Raw genomic sequence first — 13979 nt, forward strand, 5'->3', positions numbered from 1 at the left:
GCGTCGAGGAGCGGGCATAAGAGCAAGGAGAGTGGCTAGTATGTCGGATGCGATCATTCCAGCACTAAAGCACCGGATCCCATCAGAACTCCGAAGTTAAGCGTGCTTGGGCGAGAGTAGTACTAGGATGGGTGACCTCCTGGGAAGTCCTCGTGTTGCATTCCTTTTTTTTTATTATTATTTTTCTGTCCTCCCAGTTCGCCGCATTCCTCGGACATTTTCGGGGTTCTTCTGTCCTTCCATTTCGCCGCATTCCTCGGACATTTTCGGGCTTTTCCTCGTGCGCTCGTGGTCGGACGGATAAAACGGTGAGGCGACCCGCACGGAGGACCTTGGATGCGGGGCCCACGCGGCTCGGGCGGCGCGTCGAGGTGCGGGCATAAGAGCAAGGAGAGTGGCTAGTATGTCGGATGCGATCATACCAGCACTAAAGCACCGGATCCCATCAGAACTCCGAAGTTAAGCGTGCTTGGGCGAGAGTAGTACTAGGATGGGTGACCTCCTGGGAAGTCCTCGTGTTGCATTCCTTTTTTTTTATTATTATTTTTCTGTCCTCCCAGTTCGCCGCATTTCTCGGACATTTTCGGGGTTCTTCTGTCCTTCCATTTCGCCGCATTCCTCGGACATTTTCGGGCTTTTCCTCGTGCGCTCGTGGTCGGACGGATAAAACGGTGAGGCGACCCGCACGGAGGACCTTGGATGCGGGGCCCACGCGGCTCGGGCGGCGCGTCGAGGAGCGGGCATAAGAGCAAGGAGAGTGGCTAGTATGTCGGATGCGATCATTCCAGCACTAAAGCACCGGATCCCATCAGAACTCCGAAGTTAAGCGTGCTTGGGCGAGAGTAGTACTAGGATGGGTGACCTCCTGGGAAGTCCTCGTGTTGCATTCCTTTTTTTTTATTATTATTTTTCTGTCCTCCCAGTTCGCCGCATTCCTCGGACATTTTCGGGGTTCTTCTGTCCTTCCATTTCGCCGCATTCCTCGGACATTTTCGGGCTTTTCCTCGTGCGCTCGTGGTCGGACGGATAAAACGGTGAGGCGACCCGCACGGAGGACCTTGGATGCGGGGCCCACGCGGCTCGGGCGGCGCGTCGAGGTGCGGGCATAAGAGCAAGGAGAGTGGCTAGTATGTCGGATGCGATCATACCAGCACTAAAGCACCGGATCCCATCAGAACTCCGAAGTTAAGCGTGCTTGGGCGAGAGTAGTACTAGGATGGGTGACCTCCTGGGAATTCCTCGTGTTGCATTCCTTTTTTTTATTATTATTTTTCTGTCCTCCCAGTTCGCCGCATTCCTCGGACATTTTCGGGGTTCTTCTGTCCTTCCATTTCGCCGCATTCCTCGGACATTTTCGGGCTTTTCCTCGTGCGCTCGTGGTCGGACGGATAAAACGGTGAGGCGACCCGCACGGAGGACCTTGGATGCGGGGCCCACGCGGCTCGGGCGGCGCGTCGAGGTGCGGGCATAAGAGCAAGGAGAGTGGCTAGTATGACGGATGCGATCATACCAGCACTAAAGCACCGGATCCCATCAGAACTCCGAAGTTAAGCGTGCTTGGGCGAGAGTAGTACTAGGATGGGTGACCTCCTAGGAAGTCCTCGTGTTGCATTCCTTTTTTTTTATTATTATTTTTCTGTCCTCCCAGTTCGCCGCATTCCTCGGACATTTTCGGGGTTCTTCTGTCCTTCCATTTCGCCGCATTCCTCGGACATTTTCGGGCTTTTCCTCGTGCGCTCGTGGTCGGACGGATAAAACGGTGAGGCGACCCGCACGGAGGACCTTGGATGCGGGGCCCACGCGGCTCGGGCGGCGCGTCGAGGTGCGGGCATAAGAGCAAGGAGAGTGGCTAGTATGTCGGATGCGATCATACCAGCACTAAAGCACCGGATCCCATCAGAACTCCGAAGTTAAGCGTGCTTGGGCTAGAGTAGTACTAGGATGGGTGACCTCCTGGGAAGTCCTCGTGTTGCATTCCTGTTTTTTTATTATTATTTTTCTGTCCTCCCAGTTCGTCGCATTCCTCGGACATTTTCGGGGTTCTTCTGTCCTTCCATTTCGCCGCATTCCTCGGACATTTTCGGGCTTTTCCTCGTGCGCTCGTGGTCGGACGGATAAAACGGTGAGGCGACCCGCACGGAGGACCTTGGATGCGGGGCCCACGCGGCTCGGGCGGCGCGTCGAGGTGCGGGCATAAGAGCAAGGATAGTGGCTAGTATGTCGGATGCGATCATACCAGCACTAAAGCACCGGATCCCATCAGAACTCCGAAGTTAAGCGTGCTTGGGCGAGAGTAGTACTAGGGTGGGTGACCTCCTGGGAAGTCCTCGTGTTGCATTCCTTTTTTTTTATTATTATTTTTCTGTCCTCCCAGTTCGCCGCATTCCTCGGACATTTTCGGGGTTCTTCTGTCCTTCCATTTCGCCGCATTCCTCGGACATTTTCGGGCTTTTCCTCGTGCGCTCGTGGTCGGACGGATAAAACGGTGAGGCGACCCGCACGGAGGACCTTGGATGCGGGGCCCACGCGGCTCGGGCGGCGCGTCGAGGTGCGGGCATAAGAGCAAGGAGAGTGGCTAGTATGTCGGATGCGATCATACCAGCACTAAAGCACCGGATCCCATCAGAACTCCGAAGTTAAGCGTGCTTGGGCGAGAGTAGTACTAGGATGGGTGACCTCCTGGGAAGTCCTCGTGTTGCATTCCTTTTTTTTTATTATTATTTTTCTATCCTTCCAGTTCGCCTCATTCCTCGGACATTTTCGGGGTTCTTCTGTCCTTCCATTTCGCCGCATTCCTCGGACATTTTCGGGCTTTTCCTCGTGCGCTCGTGGTCGGACGGATAAAACGGTGAGGCGACCCGCACGGAGGACCTTGGATGCGGGGCCCACGCGGCTCGGGCGGCGCGTCGAGGTACGGGCATAAGAGCAAGGAGAGTGGCTAGTATGTCGGATGCGATCATACCAGCACTAAAGCACCGGATCCCATCAGAACTCCGAAGTTAAGCGTGCTTGGGCGAGAGTAGTACTAGGATGGGTGACCTCCTGGGAAGTCCTCGTGTTGCATTCCTTTTTTTTTATTATTATTTTTCTGACCTCCCAGTTCGCCGCATTCCTCGGACATTTTCGGGGTTCTTCTGTCCTTCCATTTCGCCGCATTCCTCGGACATTTTCGGGCTTTTCCTCGTGCGCTCGTGGTCGGACGGATAAAACGGTGAGGCGACCCGCACGGAAGACCTTGGATGCGGGGCCCACGCGGCTCGGGCGGCGCGTCGAGGTGCGGGCATAAGAGCAAGGAGAGTGGCTAGTATGTCGGATGCGATCATACCAGCACTAAAGCACCGGATCCCATCAGAACTCCGAAGTTAAGCGTGCTTGGGCGAGAGTAGTACTAGGATGGGTGACCTCCTCGGAAGTCCTCGTGTTGCATTCCTTTTTTTTTATTATTATTTTTCTGTCCTCCCAGTTCGCCGCATTCCTCGGACATTTTCGGGGTTCTTCTGTCCTTCCATTTCGCCGCATTCCTCGGACATTTTCGGGCTTTTCCTCGTGAGCTCGTGGTCGGACGGATAAAACGGTGAGGCGACCCGCACAGAGGACCTTGGATGCGGGGCCCACGCGGCTCGGGCGGCGCGTCGAGGTGCGGGCATAAGAGCAAGGAGAGTGGCTAGTATGTCGGATGCGATCATACCAGCACTAAAGCACCGGATCCCATCAGAACTCCGAAGTTAAGCGCGCTTGGGCGAGAGTAGTACTAGGATGGGTGACCTCCTGGGAAGTCCTCGTGTTGCATTCCTTTTTTTTTATTATTATTTTTCTGTCCTCCCAGTTCGCCGCATTCCTCGGACATTTTCGGGGTTCTTCTGTCCTTCCATTTCGCCGCATTCCTCGGACATTTTCGGGCTTTTCCTCGTGCGCTCGTGGTCGGACGGATAAAACGGTGAGGCGACCCGCACGGAGGACCTTGGAGGCGGGGCCCACGCGGCTCGGGCGGCGTGTCGAGGTGCGGGCATAAGAGCAAGGAGAGTGGCTAGTATGTCGGATGCGATCATACCAGCACTAAAGCACCGGATCCCATTAGAACTTCGAAGTTAAGCGTGCTTGGGCGAGAGTAGTACTAGGATGGGTGACCTCCTGGGAAGTCCTCGTGTTGCGTTCCTTTTTTTTTATTATTATTTTTCTGTCCTCCCAGTTCGCCGCATTCCTCGGACATTTTCGGGGTTCTTCTGTCCTTCCATTTCGCCGCATTCCTCGGACATTTTCGGGCTTTTCCTCGTGCGCTCGTGGTCGGACGGATAAAACGGTGAGGCGACCCGCACGGAGGACCTTGGATGCGGGGCCCACGCGGCTCGGGCGGCGCGTCGAGGTGCGGGAATAAGAGCAAGGAGAGTGGCTAGTATGTCAGATGCGATCATACCAGCACTAAAGCACCGGATCCCATCAGAACTCCGAAGTTAAGCGTGCTTGGGTGAGAGTAGTACTAGGATGGGTGACCTCCTGGGAAGTCCTCGTGTTGCGTTCCTTTTTTTTTATTATTATTTTTCTGTCCTCCCAGTTCGCCGCATTCCTCGGACATTTTCGGGGTTCTTCTGTCCTTCCATTTCGCCGCATTCCTCGGACATTTTCGGGCTTTTCCTCGTGCGCTCGTGGTCGGACGGATAAAACGGTGAGGCGACCCGCACGGAGGACCTTGGATGCGGGGCCCACGCGGCTCGGGCGGCGCGTCGAGGTGCGGGCATAAGAGCAAGGAGAGTGGCTAGTATGTCGGATGCGATCATACCAGCACTAAAGCACCGGATCCCATCAGAACTCCGAAGTTAAGCGTGCTTGGGCTAGAGTAGTACTAGGATGGGTGACCTACTGGGAAGTCCTCGTGTTGCATTCCTTTTTTTTTATTATTATTTTTCTGTCCTCCCAGTTCGCCGCATTCCTCGGACATTTTCGGGGTTCTTCTGTCCTTCCATTTCGCCGCATTCCTCGGACATTTTCGGGCTTTTCCTCGTGCGCTCGTGGTCGGACGGATAAAACGGTGAGGCGACCCGCACGGAGGACCTTGGATGCGGGGCCCACGCGGCTCGGGCGGCGCGTCGAGGTGCGGGCACAAGAGCAAGGATAGTGGCTAGTATGTCGGATGCGATCATACCAGCACTAAAGCACCGGATCCCATCAGAACTCCGAAGTTAAGCGTGCTTGGGCGAGAGTAGTACTAGGGTGGGTGACCTCCTGGGAAGTCCTCGTGTTGCATTCCTTTTTTTTTATTATTATTTTTCTGTCCTCCCAGTTCGCCGCATTCCTCGGACATTTTCGGGGTTCTTCTGTCCTTCCATTTCGCCGCATTCCTCGGACATTTTCGGGCTTTTCCTCGTGCGCTCGTGGTCGGACGGATAAAACGGTGAGGCGACCCGCACGGAGGACCTTGGATGCGGGGCCCACGCGGCTAGGGCGGCGCGTCGAGGTGCGGGCATAAGAGCAAGGAGAGTGGCTAGTATGTCGGATGCGATCATACCAGCACTAAAGCACCGGATCCCATCAGAACTCCGAAGTTAAGCGTGCTTGGGCGAGAGTAGTACTAGGATGGGTTACCTCCTGGGAAGTCCTCGTGTTGCATTCCTTTTTTTTTTATTATTATTTTTCTATCCTCCCAGTTCGCCGCATTCCTCGGACATTTTCGGGGTTCTTCTGTCCTTCCATTTCGCCGCATTCCTCGGACATTTTCGGGCTTTTCCTCGTGCGCTCGTGGTCGGACGGATAAAACGGTGAGGCGACCCGCACGGAGGACCTTGGATGCGGGGCCCACGCGGCTCGGGCGGCGCGTCGAGGTGCGGGAATAAGAGCAAGGAGAGTGGCTAGTATGTCAGATGCGATCATACCAGCACTAAAGCACCGGATCCCATCAGAACTCCGAAGTTAAGCGTGCTTGGGCGAGAGTAGTACTAGGAAAGGTGACCTCCTAGGAAGTCCTCGTGTTGCGTTCCTTTTTTTTTATTATTATTTTTCTGTCCTCCCAGTTCGCCGCATTCCTCGGACATTTTCGGGGTTCTTCTGTCCTTCCATTTCGCCGCATTCCTCGGACATTTTCGGGCTTTTCCTCGTGCGCTCGTGGTCGGACGGATAAAACGGTGAGGCGACCCGCACGGAGGACCTTGGATGCGGGGCCCACGCGGCTCGGGCGGCGCGTCGAGGTGCGGGCATAAGAGCAAGGAGAGTGGCTAGTATGTCGGATGCGATCATACCAGCACTAAAGCACCGGATCCCATCAGAACTCCGAAGTTAAGCGTGCTTGGGCTAGAGTAGTACTAGGATGGGTGACCTCCTGGGAAATCCTCGTGTTGCATTCCTTTTTTTTTATTATTATTTTTCTGTCCTCCCAGTTCGCCGCATTCCTCGGACATTTTCGGGGTTCTTCTGTCCTTCCATTTCGCCGCATTCCTCGGACATTTTCGGGCTTTTCCTCGTGCGCTCGTGTTCGGACGGATAAAACGGTGAGGCGACCCGCACGGAGGACCTTGGATGCGGGGCCCACGCGGCTCGGGCGGCGCGTCGAGGTGCGGGCATAAGAGCAAGGATAGTGGCTAGTATGTCGGATGCGATCATACCAGCACTAAAGCACCGGATCCCATCAGAACTCCGAAGTTAAGCGTGCTTGGGCGAGAGTAGTACTAGGGTGGGTGACCTCCTGGGAAGTCCTCGTGTTGCATTCCTTTTTTTTTATTATTATTTTTCTGTCCTCCCAGTTCGCCGCATTCCTCGGACATTTTCGGGGTTCTTCTGTCCTTCCATTTCGCCGCATTCCTCGGACATTTTCGGGCTTTTCCTCGTGCGCTCGTGGTCGGACGGATAAAACGGTGAGGCGACCCGCACGGAGGACCTTGGATGCGGGGCCCACGCGGCTAGGGCGGCGCGTCGAGGTGCGGGCATAAGAGCAAGGAGAGTGGCTAGTATGTCGGATGCGATCATACCAGCACTAAAGCACCGGATCCCATCAGAACTCCGAAGTTAAGCGTGCTTGGGCGAGAGTAGTACTAGGATGGGTTACCTCCTGGGAAGTCCTCGTGTTGCATTCCTTTTTTTTTATTATTATTTTTCTATCCTCCCAGTTCGCCGCATTCCTCGGACATTTTCGGGGTTCTTCTGTCCTTCCATTTCGCCGCATTCCTCGGACATTTTCGGGCTTTTCCTCGTGCGCTCGTGGTCGGACGGATAGAACGGTGAGGCGACCCGCACGGAGGACCTTGGAGGCGGGGCCCACGCGGCTCGGGCGGCGTGTCGAGGTGCGGGCATAAGAGCAAGGAGAGTGGCTAGTATGTCGGATGCGATCATACCAGCACTAAAGCACCGGATCCCATTAGAACTCCTCTTTCGCCGCATTCCTCGGACATTTTCGGGCTTTTCCTCGTGCGCTCGTGGTCGGACGGATAAAACGGTGAGGCGACCCGCACGGAGGACCTTGGAGGCGGGGCCCACGCGGCTCGGGCGGCGTGTCGAGGTGCGGGCATAAGAGCAAGGAGAGTGGCTAGTATGTCGGATGCGATCATACCAGCACTAAAGCACCGGATCCCATCAGAACTCCGAAGTTAAGCGTGCTTGGGCGAGAGTAGTACTAGGATGGGTGACCTCCTCGGAAGTCCTCGTGTTGCATTCCTTTTTTTTTATTATTATTTTTCTGTCCTCCCAGTTCGCCGCATTCCTCGGACATTTTCGGGGTTCTTCTGTCCTTCCATTTCGCCGCATTCCTCGGACATTTTCGGGCTTTTCCTCGTGCGCTCGTGGTCGGACGGATAAAACGGTGAGGCGACCCGCACAGAGGACCTTGGATGCGGGGCCCACGCGGCTCGGGCGGCGCGTCGAGGTGCGGGCATAAGAGCAAGGAGAGTGGCTAGTATGTCGGATGCGATCATACCAGCACTAAAGCACCGGATCCCATCAGAACTCCGAAGTTAAGCGTGCTTGGGCTAGAGTAGTACTAGGATGGGTGACCTCCTGGGAAGTCCTCGTGTTGCATTCCTTTTTTTTTATTATTATTTTTCTGTCCTCCCAGTTCGCCGCATTCCTCGGACATTTTCGGGGTTCTTCTGTCCTTCCATTTCGCCGCATTCCTCGGACATTTTCGGGCTTTTCCTCGTGCGCTCGTGGTCGGACGGATAGAACGGTGAGGCGACCCGCACGGAGGACCTTGGAGGCGGGGCCCACGCGGCTCGGGCGGCGTGTCGAGGTGCGGGCATAAGAGCAAGGAGAGTGGCTAGTATGTCGGATGCGATCATACCAGCACTAAAGCACCGGATCCCATTAGAACTCCTCTTTCGCCGCATTCCTCGGACATTTTCGGGCTTTTCCTCGTGCGCTCGTGGTCGGACGGATAAAACGGTGAGGCGACCCGCACGGAGGACCTTGGAGGCGGGGCCCACGCGGCTCGGGCGGCGTGTCGAGGTGCGGGCATAAGAGCAAGGAGAGTGGCTAGTATGTCGGATGCGATCATACCAGCACTAAAGCACCGGATCCCATTAGAACTCCGAAGTTAAGCGTGCTTGGGCGAGAGTAGTACTAGGATGGGTGACCTCCTGGGAAGTCCTCGTGTTGCGTTCCTTTTTTTTATTATTATTTTTCTGTCCTCCCAGTTCGCCGCATTCCTCGGACATTTTCGGGGTTCTTTTGTCCTTCCATTTCGCCGCATTCCTCGGACATTTTCGGGCTTTTCCTCGTGCGCTCGTGGTCGGACGGATAAAACGGTGAGGCGACCCGCACGGAGGACCTTGGATGCGGGGCCCACGCGGCTCGGGCGGCGCGTCGAGGTGCGGGAATAAGAGCAAGGAGAGTGGCTAGTATGTCAGATGCGATCATACTAGCACTAAAGCACCGGATCCCATCAGAACTCCGAAGTTAAGCGTGCTTGGGCGAGAGTAGTACTAGGATGGGTGACCTCCTGGGAAGTCCTCGTGTTGCATTCCTTTTTTTTTATTATTATTTTTCTGTCCTCCCAGTTCGCCGCATTCCTCGGACATTTTCGGGGTTCTTCTGTCCTTCCATTTCGCCGCATTCCTCGGACATTTTCGGGCTTTTCCTCGTGCGCTCGTGGTCGGACGGATAAAACGGTGAGGCGACCCGCACGGAGGACCTTGGATGCGGGGCCCACGCGGCTCGGGCGGCGCGTCGAGGTGCGGGCATAAGAGCAAGGAGAGTGGCTAGTATGACGGATGCGATCATACCAGCACTAAAGCACCGGATCCCATCAGAACTCCGAAGTTAAGCGTGCTTGGGCGAGAGTAGTACTAGGATGGGTGACCTCCTGGGAAGTCCTCGTGTTGCATTCCTTTTTTTTTATTATTATTTTTCTGTCCTCCCAGTTCGCCGCATTCCTCGGACATTTTCGGGGTTCTTCTGTCCTTCCATTTCGCCGCATTCCTCGGACATTTTCGGGCTTTTCCTCGTGCGCTCGTGGTCGGACGGATAAAACGGTGAGGCGACCCGCACGGAGGACCTTGGATGCGGGGCCCACGCGGCTCGGGCGGCGCGTCGAGGTGCGGGCATAAGAGCAAGGAGAGTGGCTAGTATGTCGGATGCGATCATACCAGCACTAAAGCACCGGATCCCATCAGAACTCCGAAGTTAAGCGTGCTTGGGCGAGAGTAGTACTAGGATCTACTCTAGGATGGGTGACCTCCTGGGAAGTCCTCGTGTTGCACGGAGGACCTTGGATGCGGGGCCCACGCGGCTCGGGCGGCGCGTCGAGGTGCGGGCATAAGAGCAAGGAGAGTGGCTAGTATGTCGGATGCGATCATACCAGCACTAAAGCACCGGATCCCATCAGAACTCCGAAGTTAAGCGTGCTTGGGCGAGAGTAGTACTAGGATGGGTGACCTCCTGGGAAGTCCTCGTGTTGCATTCCTTTTTTTTTATTATTATTTTTCTGACCTCCCAGTTCGCCGCATTCCTCGGACATTTTCGGGTTCTTCTGTCCTTCCATTTCGCCGCATTCCTCGGACATTTTCGGGCTTTTCCTCGTGCGCTCGTGGTCGGACGGATAAAACGGTGAGGCGACCCGCACGGAGGACCTTGGATGCGGGGCCCACGCGGCTCGGGCGGCGCGTCGAGGTGCGGGCATAAGAGCAAGGAGAGTGGGTAGTATGTCGGATGCGATCATACCAGCACTAAAGCACCGGATCCCATCAGAACTCCGAAGTTAAGCGTGCTTGGGCGAGAGTAGTACTAGGATGGGTGACCTCCTGGGAAGTCCTCGTGTTGCATTCCTTTTTTTTTATTATTATTTTTCTGTCCTCCCAGTTCGCCGCATTCCTCGGACATTTTCGGGGTTCTTCTGTCCTTCCATTTCGCCGCATTCCTCGGACATTTTCGGGCTTTTCCTCGTGCGCTCGTGGTCGGACGGATAGAACGGTGAGGCGACCCGCACGGAGGACCTTGGAGGCGGGGCCCACGCGGCTCGGGCGGCGTGTCGAGGTGCGGGCATAAGAGCAAGGAGAGTGGCTAGTATGTCGGATGCGATCATACCAGCACTAAAGCACCGGATCCCATTAGAACTCCGAAGTTAAGCGTGCTTGGGCGAGAGTAGTACTAGGATGGGTGACCTCCTGGGAAGTCCTCGTTTTGCGTTCCTTTTTTTTTATTATTATTTTTCTGTCCTCCCAGTTCGCCGCATTCCTCGGACATTTTCGGGGTTTTTCTGTCCTTCCATTTCGCCGCATTCCTCGGACATTTTCGGGCTTTTCCTCGTGCGCTCGTGGTCGGACGGATAAAACGGTGAGGCGACCCGCACGGAGGACCTTGGATGCGGGGCCCACGCGGCTCGGGCGGCGCGTCGAGGTGCGGGAATAAGAGCAAGTAGAGTGGCTAGTATGTCAGATGCGATCATACCAGCACTAAAGCACCGGATCCCATCTGAACTCCGAAGTTAAGCGTGCTTGGGCGAGAGTAGTACTAGGATGGGTGACCTCCTGGGAAGTCCTCGTGTTGCATTCCTTTTTTTTTATTATTATTTTTCTGTCCTCCCAGTTCGCCGCATTCCTCGGACATTTTCGGGGTTATTCTGTCCTTCCATTTCGCCGCATTCCTCGGACATTTTCGGGCTTTTCCTCGTGCGCTCGTGGTCGGACGGATAAAACGGTGAGGCGACCCGCACGGAGGACCTTGGATGCGGGGCCCACGCGGCTCGGGCGGCGCGTCGAGGTGCGGGCATAAGAGCAAGGAGAGTGGCTAGTATGTCGGATGCGATCATACCAGCACTAAAGCACCGGATCCCATCAGAACTCCGAAGTTAAGCGTGCTTGGGCGATAGTAGTACTAGGATGGGTGACCTCCTGGGAAGTCCTCGTGTTGCATTCCTTTTTTTTTATTATTATTTTTCTGTCCTCCCAGTTCGCCGCATTCCTCGGACATTTTCGGGGTTCTTCTGTCCTTCCATTTCGCCGCATTCCTCGGACATTTTCGGGCTTTTCCTCGTGCGCTCGTGGTCGGACGGATAGAACGGTGAGGCGACCCGCACGGAGGACCTTGGAGGCGGGGCCCACGCGGCTCGGGCGGCGTGTCGAGGTGCGGGCATAAGAGCAAGGAGAGTGGCTAGTATGTCGGATGCGATCATACCAGCACTAAAGCACCGGATCCCATTAGAACTTCTCTTTCGCCGCATTCCTCGGACATTTTCGGGCTTTTCCTCGTGCGCTCGTGGTCGGACGGATAAAACGGTGAGGCGACCCGCACGGAGGACCTTGGAGGCGGGGCCCACGCGGCTCGGGCGGCGTGTCGAGGTGCGGGCATAAGAGCAAGGAGAGTGGCTAGTATGTCGGATGCGATCATACCAGCACTAAAGCACCGGATCCCATTAGAACTCCGAAGTTAAGCGTGCTTGGGCGAGAGTAGTACTAGGATGGGTGACCTCCTGGGAAGTCCTCGTTTTGCGTTCCTTTTTTTTTATTATTATTTTTCTGTCCTCCCAGTTCGCCGCATTCCTCGGACATTTTCGGGGTTTTTCTGTCCTTCCATTTCGCCGCATTCCTCGGACATTTTCGGGCTTTTCCTCGTGCGCTCGTGGTCGGACGGATAAAACGGTGAGGCGACCCGCACGGAGGACCTTGGATGCGGGGCCCACGCGGCTCGGGCGGCGCGTCGAGGTGCGGGAATAAGAGCAAGGAGAGTGGCTAGTATGTCAGATGCGATCATACCAGCACTAAAGCACCGGATCCCATCTGAACTCCGAAGTTAAGCGTGCTTGGGCGAGAGTAGTACTAGGATGGGTGACCTCCTGGGAAGTCCTCGTGTTGCATTCCTTTTTTTTTATTATTATTTTTCTGTCCTCCCAGTTCGCCGCATTCCTCGGACATTTTCGGGGTTATTCTGTCCTTCCATTTCGCCGCATTCCTCGGACATTTTCGGGCTTTTCCTCGTGCGCTCGTGGTCGGACGGATAAAACGGTGAGGCGACCCGCACGGAGGACCTTGGATGCGGGGCCCACGCGGCTCGGGCGGCGCGTCGAGGTGCGGGCATAAGAGCAAGGAGAGTGGCTAGTATGTCGGATGCGATCATACCAGCACTAAAGCACCGGATCCCATCAGAACTCCGAAGTTAAGCGTGCTTGGGCGATAGTAGTACTAGGATCTACTCTAGGATGGGTGACCTCCTGGGAAGTCCTCGTGTTGCACGGAGGACCTTGGATGCGGGGCCCACGCGGCTCGGGCGGCGCGTCGAGGTGCGGGCATAAGAGCAAGGAGAGTGGCTAGTATGTCGAATGCGATCATACCAGCACTAAAGCACCGGATCCCATCAGAACTCCGAAGTTAAGCGTGCTTGGGCGAGAGTAGTACTAGGATGGGTGACCTCCTGGGAAGTCCTCGTGTTGCATTCCTTTTTTTTTATTATTATTTTTCTGACCTCCCAGTTCGCCGCATTCCTCGGACATTTTCGGGTTCTTCTGTCCTTCCATTTCGCCGCATTCCTCGGACATTTTCGGGCTTTTCCTCGTGCGCTCGTGGTCGGACGGATAAAACGGTGAGGCGACCCGCACGGAGGACCTTGGATGCGGGGCCCACGCGGCTCGGGCGGCGCGTCGAGGTGCGGGCATAAGAGCAAGGAGAGTGGCTAGTATGTCGGATGCGATCATACCAGCACTAAAGCACCGGATCCCATCAGAACTCCGAAGTTAAGCGTGCTTGGGCGAGAGTAGAACTAGGATGGGTGACCTCCTGGGAAGTCCTCGTGTTGCATTCCTTTTTTTTTATTATTATTTTTCTGTCCTCCCAGTTCGCCGCATTCCTCGGACATTTTCGGGGTTCTTCTGTCCTTCCATTTCGCCGCATTCCTCGGACATTTTCGGGCTTTTCCTCGTGCGCTCGTGGTCGGACGGATAAAACGGTGAGGCGACCCGCACAGAGGACCTTGGATGCGGGGCCCACGCGGCTCGGGCGGCGCGTCGAGGTGCGGGCATAAGAGCAAGGAGAGTGGCTGGTATGTCGGATGCGATCATACCAGCACTAAAGCACCGGATCCCATCAGAACTCCGAAGTTAAGCGTGCTTGGGCGAGAGTAGTACTAGGATGGGTGACCTCCTGGGAAGTCCTCGTGTTGCATTCCTTTTTTTTTATTATTATTTTTCTGTCCTCCCAGTTCGCCGCATTCCTCGGACATTTTCGGGGTTCTTCTGTCCTTCCATTTCGCCGCATTCCTCGGACATTTTCGGGCTTTTCCTCGTGCGCTCGTGGTCGGACGGATAAAACGGTGAGGCGACCCGCACGGAGGACCTTGGAGGCGGGGCCCACGCGGCTCGGGCGGCGTGTCGAGGTGCGGGCATAAGAGCAAGGAGAGTGGCTAGTATGTCGGATGCGATCATACCAGCACTAAAGCACCGGATCCCATTAGAACTCCTCTTTCGCCGCATTCCTCGGACATTTTCGGGCTTTTCCTCGTGCGCTCGTGGTCGGACGGATAAAACGGTGAGGCGACCCGCACGGAGGACCTTGGAGGCGGGGCCCACGCGGCTC

At 55.7% G+C, this 13979-nt stretch overlaps 35 non-coding genes and 2 pseudogenes across 35 annotated transcripts; all 37 read left to right on the forward strand.

The window, feature by feature from the left end:
- The first annotated feature begins 45 nt into the window (after nucleotides 1-45).
- On the forward strand, nucleotides 46-164 carry LOC140220382 (5S ribosomal RNA). The gene has a single exon (XR_011896335.1). It is a non-coding gene; the product is annotated as a 5S ribosomal RNA (ribosomal RNA).
- A 244-nt stretch (nucleotides 165-408) lies between these two features.
- Nucleotides 409-527, forward strand: LOC140221025 (5S ribosomal RNA). The gene has a single exon (XR_011896915.1). It is a non-coding gene; the product is annotated as a 5S ribosomal RNA (ribosomal RNA).
- Nucleotides 528-771: 244 nt separating this feature from the next.
- LOC140220383 (5S ribosomal RNA) lies at nucleotides 772-890 on the forward strand. The gene has a single exon (XR_011896336.1). It is a non-coding gene; the product is annotated as a 5S ribosomal RNA (ribosomal RNA).
- Nucleotides 891-1134: 244 nt separating this feature from the next.
- On the forward strand, nucleotides 1135-1253 carry LOC140221047 (5S ribosomal RNA). Its single transcript, XR_011896937.1, has one exon. It is a non-coding gene; the product is annotated as a 5S ribosomal RNA (ribosomal RNA).
- Nucleotides 1254-1496: 243 nt separating this feature from the next.
- Nucleotides 1497-1615, forward strand: LOC140220378 (5S ribosomal RNA). The gene has a single exon (XR_011896331.1). It is a non-coding gene; the product is annotated as a 5S ribosomal RNA (ribosomal RNA).
- A 244-nt stretch (nucleotides 1616-1859) lies between these two features.
- On the forward strand, nucleotides 1860-1978 carry LOC140220455 (5S ribosomal RNA). The gene has a single exon (XR_011896408.1). It is a non-coding gene; the product is annotated as a 5S ribosomal RNA (ribosomal RNA).
- A 244-nt stretch (nucleotides 1979-2222) lies between these two features.
- LOC140221055 (5S ribosomal RNA) lies at nucleotides 2223-2341 on the forward strand. Its single transcript, XR_011896946.1, has one exon. It is a non-coding gene; the product is annotated as a 5S ribosomal RNA (ribosomal RNA).
- Nucleotides 2342-2585: 244 nt separating this feature from the next.
- On the forward strand, nucleotides 2586-2704 carry LOC140221026 (5S ribosomal RNA). Its single transcript, XR_011896916.1, has one exon. It is a non-coding gene; the product is annotated as a 5S ribosomal RNA (ribosomal RNA).
- Nucleotides 2705-2948: 244 nt separating this feature from the next.
- On the forward strand, nucleotides 2949-3067 carry LOC140221027 (5S ribosomal RNA). Its single transcript, XR_011896917.1, has one exon. It is a non-coding gene; the product is annotated as a 5S ribosomal RNA (ribosomal RNA).
- Nucleotides 3068-3311: 244 nt separating this feature from the next.
- Nucleotides 3312-3430, forward strand: LOC140220413 (5S ribosomal RNA). Its single transcript, XR_011896366.1, has one exon. It is a non-coding gene; the product is annotated as a 5S ribosomal RNA (ribosomal RNA).
- Nucleotides 3431-3674: 244 nt separating this feature from the next.
- On the forward strand, nucleotides 3675-3793 carry LOC140220444 (5S ribosomal RNA). Its single transcript, XR_011896397.1, has one exon. It is a non-coding gene; the product is annotated as a 5S ribosomal RNA (ribosomal RNA).
- A 244-nt stretch (nucleotides 3794-4037) lies between these two features.
- On the forward strand, nucleotides 4038-4156 carry LOC140220505 (5S ribosomal RNA). The gene has a single exon (XR_011896457.1). It is a non-coding gene; the product is annotated as a 5S ribosomal RNA (ribosomal RNA).
- Nucleotides 4157-4400: 244 nt separating this feature from the next.
- On the forward strand, nucleotides 4401-4519 carry LOC140220543 (5S ribosomal RNA). Its single transcript, XR_011896495.1, has one exon. It is a non-coding gene; the product is annotated as a 5S ribosomal RNA (ribosomal RNA).
- Nucleotides 4520-4763: 244 nt separating this feature from the next.
- Nucleotides 4764-4882, forward strand: LOC140220518 (5S ribosomal RNA). Its single transcript, XR_011896470.1, has one exon. It is a non-coding gene; the product is annotated as a 5S ribosomal RNA (ribosomal RNA).
- A 244-nt stretch (nucleotides 4883-5126) lies between these two features.
- LOC140221056 (5S ribosomal RNA) lies at nucleotides 5127-5245 on the forward strand. Its single transcript, XR_011896947.1, has one exon. It is a non-coding gene; the product is annotated as a 5S ribosomal RNA (ribosomal RNA).
- A 244-nt stretch (nucleotides 5246-5489) lies between these two features.
- LOC140220362 (5S ribosomal RNA) lies at nucleotides 5490-5608 on the forward strand. Its single transcript, XR_011896315.1, has one exon. It is a non-coding gene; the product is annotated as a 5S ribosomal RNA (ribosomal RNA).
- A 245-nt stretch (nucleotides 5609-5853) lies between these two features.
- Nucleotides 5854-5972, forward strand: LOC140220607 (5S ribosomal RNA). Its single transcript, XR_011896537.1, has one exon. It is a non-coding gene; the product is annotated as a 5S ribosomal RNA (ribosomal RNA).
- Nucleotides 5973-6216: 244 nt separating this feature from the next.
- LOC140220471 (5S ribosomal RNA) lies at nucleotides 6217-6335 on the forward strand. Its single transcript, XR_011896424.1, has one exon. It is a non-coding gene; the product is annotated as a 5S ribosomal RNA (ribosomal RNA).
- Nucleotides 6336-6579: 244 nt separating this feature from the next.
- LOC140221057 (5S ribosomal RNA) lies at nucleotides 6580-6698 on the forward strand. The gene has a single exon (XR_011896948.1). It is a non-coding gene; the product is annotated as a 5S ribosomal RNA (ribosomal RNA).
- A 244-nt stretch (nucleotides 6699-6942) lies between these two features.
- On the forward strand, nucleotides 6943-7061 carry LOC140220363 (5S ribosomal RNA). Its single transcript, XR_011896316.1, has one exon. It is a non-coding gene; the product is annotated as a 5S ribosomal RNA (ribosomal RNA).
- A 459-nt stretch (nucleotides 7062-7520) lies between these two features.
- LOC140220414 (5S ribosomal RNA) lies at nucleotides 7521-7639 on the forward strand. Its single transcript, XR_011896367.1, has one exon. It is a non-coding gene; the product is annotated as a 5S ribosomal RNA (ribosomal RNA).
- Nucleotides 7640-7883: 244 nt separating this feature from the next.
- On the forward strand, nucleotides 7884-8002 carry LOC140220456 (5S ribosomal RNA). Its single transcript, XR_011896409.1, has one exon. It is a non-coding gene; the product is annotated as a 5S ribosomal RNA (ribosomal RNA).
- Nucleotides 8003-8461: 459 nt separating this feature from the next.
- On the forward strand, nucleotides 8462-8580 carry LOC140220392 (5S ribosomal RNA). Its single transcript, XR_011896345.1, has one exon. It is a non-coding gene; the product is annotated as a 5S ribosomal RNA (ribosomal RNA).
- A 243-nt stretch (nucleotides 8581-8823) lies between these two features.
- On the forward strand, nucleotides 8824-8942 carry LOC140220480 (5S ribosomal RNA). Its single transcript, XR_011896432.1, has one exon. It is a non-coding gene; the product is annotated as a 5S ribosomal RNA (ribosomal RNA).
- A 244-nt stretch (nucleotides 8943-9186) lies between these two features.
- LOC140221028 (5S ribosomal RNA) lies at nucleotides 9187-9305 on the forward strand. The gene has a single exon (XR_011896918.1). It is a non-coding gene; the product is annotated as a 5S ribosomal RNA (ribosomal RNA).
- A 244-nt stretch (nucleotides 9306-9549) lies between these two features.
- On the forward strand, nucleotides 9550-9680 carry LOC140220656 (5S ribosomal RNA; annotated as a pseudogene).
- Nucleotides 9681-9761: 81 nt separating this feature from the next.
- On the forward strand, nucleotides 9762-9880 carry LOC140221029 (5S ribosomal RNA). The gene has a single exon (XR_011896919.1). It is a non-coding gene; the product is annotated as a 5S ribosomal RNA (ribosomal RNA).
- A 243-nt stretch (nucleotides 9881-10123) lies between these two features.
- LOC140221030 (5S ribosomal RNA) lies at nucleotides 10124-10242 on the forward strand. Its single transcript, XR_011896920.1, has one exon. It is a non-coding gene; the product is annotated as a 5S ribosomal RNA (ribosomal RNA).
- A 244-nt stretch (nucleotides 10243-10486) lies between these two features.
- Nucleotides 10487-10605, forward strand: LOC140220488 (5S ribosomal RNA). Its single transcript, XR_011896440.1, has one exon. It is a non-coding gene; the product is annotated as a 5S ribosomal RNA (ribosomal RNA).
- A 244-nt stretch (nucleotides 10606-10849) lies between these two features.
- On the forward strand, nucleotides 10850-10968 carry LOC140220408 (5S ribosomal RNA). The gene has a single exon (XR_011896361.1). It is a non-coding gene; the product is annotated as a 5S ribosomal RNA (ribosomal RNA).
- A 244-nt stretch (nucleotides 10969-11212) lies between these two features.
- LOC140220484 (5S ribosomal RNA) lies at nucleotides 11213-11331 on the forward strand. The gene has a single exon (XR_011896436.1). It is a non-coding gene; the product is annotated as a 5S ribosomal RNA (ribosomal RNA).
- Nucleotides 11332-11790: 459 nt separating this feature from the next.
- On the forward strand, nucleotides 11791-11909 carry LOC140220489 (5S ribosomal RNA). The gene has a single exon (XR_011896441.1). It is a non-coding gene; the product is annotated as a 5S ribosomal RNA (ribosomal RNA).
- Nucleotides 11910-12153: 244 nt separating this feature from the next.
- Nucleotides 12154-12272, forward strand: LOC140220410 (5S ribosomal RNA). Its single transcript, XR_011896363.1, has one exon. It is a non-coding gene; the product is annotated as a 5S ribosomal RNA (ribosomal RNA).
- Nucleotides 12273-12516: 244 nt separating this feature from the next.
- LOC140220662 (5S ribosomal RNA) lies at nucleotides 12517-12647 on the forward strand (annotated as a pseudogene).
- Nucleotides 12648-12728: 81 nt separating this feature from the next.
- On the forward strand, nucleotides 12729-12847 carry LOC140220342 (5S ribosomal RNA). The gene has a single exon (XR_011896295.1). It is a non-coding gene; the product is annotated as a 5S ribosomal RNA (ribosomal RNA).
- Nucleotides 12848-13090: 243 nt separating this feature from the next.
- Nucleotides 13091-13209, forward strand: LOC140220529 (5S ribosomal RNA). Its single transcript, XR_011896482.1, has one exon. It is a non-coding gene; the product is annotated as a 5S ribosomal RNA (ribosomal RNA).
- A 244-nt stretch (nucleotides 13210-13453) lies between these two features.
- Nucleotides 13454-13572, forward strand: LOC140221031 (5S ribosomal RNA). Its single transcript, XR_011896921.1, has one exon. It is a non-coding gene; the product is annotated as a 5S ribosomal RNA (ribosomal RNA).
- The last annotated feature ends 407 nt before the right edge of the window (nucleotides 13573-13979 follow it).

Source organism: Setaria viridis, chromosome 8 (assembly GCF_005286985.2).
Source record: "Setaria viridis chromosome 8, Setaria_viridis_v4.0, whole genome shotgun sequence".
NCBI lineage: Eukaryota > Viridiplantae > Streptophyta > Magnoliopsida > Poales > Poaceae > Setaria > Setaria viridis.